We start from the raw sequence: 3,726 nt of genomic DNA, 5'->3' as shown, positions 1-3,726 counted from the left end.
TTCCTGTCCCATTAAAGATAATATTCATTACTTTTAGGTATCTTTCTTTGTATTTGTTTGTTTGTGAGAGTATTTGGGTATCGTGTTTTGGACAAAGTTTGCATTTAAAAACAAAAAAGAAACCATGTTGAATTCACTCTGACATAATTTATCTCTGTATCTGATTGTTCCTAGTAGGGAGATTGAAAAGAAGCAATAATCTCTCCATGTGAGCTCAGAGGCTTCAGAGGGCAGTGAGATATCAAATCAGAACAACCTGATTTGTATTTTATTACAGTTTCCTCACAGTAACATCATGCACTATGATTTAATGGAGTTACAGTTTCAAACTTCCAGAAAACAAATCTATGTTCAAACTAGAGCTGCAAAAATAAAAATAAAATAAAAACACCAACACTGCTATCAACAAAAATGGTATTTTAAGCACAGCTATCGAGTTTTTATAGTCAGTGCATGCCTGGTTTAGACACTGCCCATTGGTTTACATAAACAGATATAATATGATGATATTCCATTTATAGTCGCATATAACGTTTGAGCATAAGCTAAGAAACAAGTCAAGATAGGAACACGAAAATATGTATCTGACAACCTCCTTTCTTACAGAAAACATGACTCATGTTCGTCACTTTGTGGTGAAAGGAAGCAGCGGCATCAACCCTTACTATACCGTTCTCGTGTGATTCCTCTGGGAAGTAAAGTATCTTAAATTAGGCTGTGAGTGATATGGATTTTGGCCCGTCAAGCTGTGCGCCCTCCTCCACAGCAGCCTCAAGCTAACAAGCTAATTAATAGGAGGCAACAAGAAAGAAAGCTTAAGTGGGAGACTGACTATGGTGCACCTTTACACCACAGATAAAATACATTATTAACACATTCAAAGCAAATGTAACATTTTTTCTTCTGTAATTGGCAGCAGTTAACAGCATCCAACATTATTAAGGGTAATTTTGTGCTGAGGATGTTTAACAATGTCATAGATTTGTATAAATGATACCTGCTGCTAAAGCAAAACACACGGCTGTTTCCATTATTGCTCCCCATTCTGTGCAGGGGAGGAATTTAAGTGCTAAAAGCGGAAACTCAGAAGTAAATAGCATGAACATTTCACAGTTTGTGAGCACACAAAAACTGCAGAAAAATGAGTTTGTCAGAGTGGCCATATGTAGGATTTCACACACTCAATTTGGAAAGCTCTGTTGAAACAACCAGTTAAAATCAATCGTTGACATCTTTCAGTCCTATTTCCAAATAAAAAATATTTCAGTTTTAATCAAATGTAATGATTTGTTTTTATCAAGCCAAATCTTCATTTATTTATTCTTTACTTTGTTTATCATTTCATTTTATCAGTGCATCCCTAGTTTTAGCACAGCCTACTAATTTACATAAATATGATACTATGTGACAATATTCAGTCAATGACAGCATGTAATGTTGGAACAAAAACTAATAAACAAGTTAGATTGGAAGACTAAGACATGTTCTCCACCTTGTGGAGAAAAGAAGAAGTAGCTGCTTGAGACTTACCAACACTTCTTGTAGAATTTCTGTGGGAAGTAAAATATTCTGCAATGGACTGTGTGGTCTGCACAGTGGTGTACACGCCAAGCACACACCCAACTAAACTGAACAGAGAGGCCATCCTCCACATCACCCTTAAGCTAACACGCTAAACAATAGTTATTTTGTAGAGTCATAAAGTCATCTCATCCAGTAAATGCTGTAAATCATCATCAGAGCATAAATTATTAGTCTTAAACAGAATCATTATTAATATTGTGGACACCTTATGTATGTAATTGATGTGTGATTTAAACAATCTAGGGCCCAACACTGACCCCTGGGGGACACCAGAAGCATAACTTCCTTCTCTAATATATGAGCAAGAATTCATTTAACTTCACAAACTGGTGCCAGTCTCTTTAAAAAAAAAAACAACTCTGAAATTACTTTAAAACTCCTCATCTGATCTATTGTATCAAATTTGTTTCTGAAGTGTGTAAATAATCCAACCGCATATTGTTTTTGTTTTTTTGTCTATGGAGTCTAATAATGCTAGATGGAAATGCGGGCTGGTTCACTGGTTAAAAAGAAAATAAACCGCTTCGCACATGTCAGATACTGTTGGAGGAGAAATTGATTCATTTGCTGGAAGCACTAAAATAAAGTGAAGGTAAAATTAGGTCACATGACGAAAACTATTGTTCATCATAACATTTTTCAGCTGTCTAGTTTTATTACTAACATGTAAACAACATTAGAAGATTCATACCACAGTACATGCCATATTTTATCTGTAACTCTACAGGCACAAGGACCCAGCATCCTCTAAGTGGCCTGCTCAGCATGTGGCTATGGACTAGTGTACAGTATTTTTTGCACACAGCAGTACATGTTTTGAGCAAGAAGTGAACATGGACAAACACTGGTGGACAATTTGCGCATTGGTTTTAGCATTTTGCGCATTAGCGCACTTTGACACTGTTCTTTCAGCGAGCGCTTGTTGCAAAATAACAGGCAAGTTTCTTTTGACTCAAATTTCTTCAACGCATTATCTGACTGCTTACGGATTCTTTTTGAAATGCGCGTGATTGTTTGTTTAGCAACCAAATTGGTAACCACTCAAAATCATAACTCATGTCTCCTTTGGCACGGCTGATCCGTAATGCTTTTCTGCTCTTTTCTTTCAAGTCTCAGCTGTCTAAAAGTCAGTCAAAAGGCCCGTGTACCACACTCTCCCGTTCTATCTCTTTGTCTATACTGATTTCTCTTTTCTTTCAGTAAAGCCAGGAGTGTGTCCTCGCAGGCGCCTGGGCTACGGACGGTGTGCTGAATTTTGCTCTAATGACAGTGACTGCCCCGACAAGGAAAAGTGCTGCTCCAACGGGTGTGGACATGAGTGCATGGCACCGTACGTAGGTGAGAGATCAACAAAGTAGAAAACACCCCCATGTACATCCCAAGTGTTTAAAGGTATTTTATAACTAATCATATTTTTTTGACTTCGCTGTGATCAGTGAAGCCTGGCGGCTGCCCCCTGCCTGAGACCACCCCCATGTGTGCTGAGTACTGCTATCACGATGGTCAGTGTCCAGGAGATCAAAAGTGCTGCAGGACTACCTGTGGTCATGCATGCAGTGAGCCCTGCTAAGGAAGTCCATCATCTACATTAAACATCTCTCCTTTTTAAACGGACACATTTTTCCCACAAAGAAAAAGTGGCCTGTTTGCATTTATTCCTTGTCCTCTTTTTTTTTACCGCGTGTATTCTTACTTCAGTGTGAAAAACAGTATATCTGTTCCATTTCTAATTAAAGCCTTAGAGTATGATGCATTGTTTTTGTTGTTTTTGTATGACCAATAAAAATAGCCCAATCCTGTATAACCTTGCTATAAATGTGTTTTTAATAGATCCTGGAATTCACAAGCCTGTCGGGTTTTTTGAGTCCGTTTCCCTGCAAAAACAAATGATGAAATGTAGCAAGAATGGAAAGTGTTTCCTGGCAGAACACAAAATGATTCAGATGGACAATGAAAACGTTCTTAGTTTTCAGCATTGTTGCACACTTGTGTCTCAAAATGTATTTTGCTGTTTGTTATTTAAAGAACATTTTAGTTTTTTTTTTTATAAATTACTAGTTTGACCAAAGAAAGTTGCAACAATCAGTGACAAGTTCCTTTACTATATCATGTCCGAGGAGAAAACTTGCAGTTTGTAGCAGA

The sequence above is a fragment of the Maylandia zebra genome, linkage group LG20, assembly GCF_041146795.1.
Source record: "Maylandia zebra isolate NMK-2024a linkage group LG20, Mzebra_GT3a, whole genome shotgun sequence".
Lineage (NCBI taxonomy): Eukaryota > Metazoa > Chordata > Actinopteri > Cichliformes > Cichlidae > Maylandia > Maylandia zebra.
The sequence above is the reverse complement of the archived record's forward strand: the minus strand, read 5'-3'. Positions refer to the sequence as shown.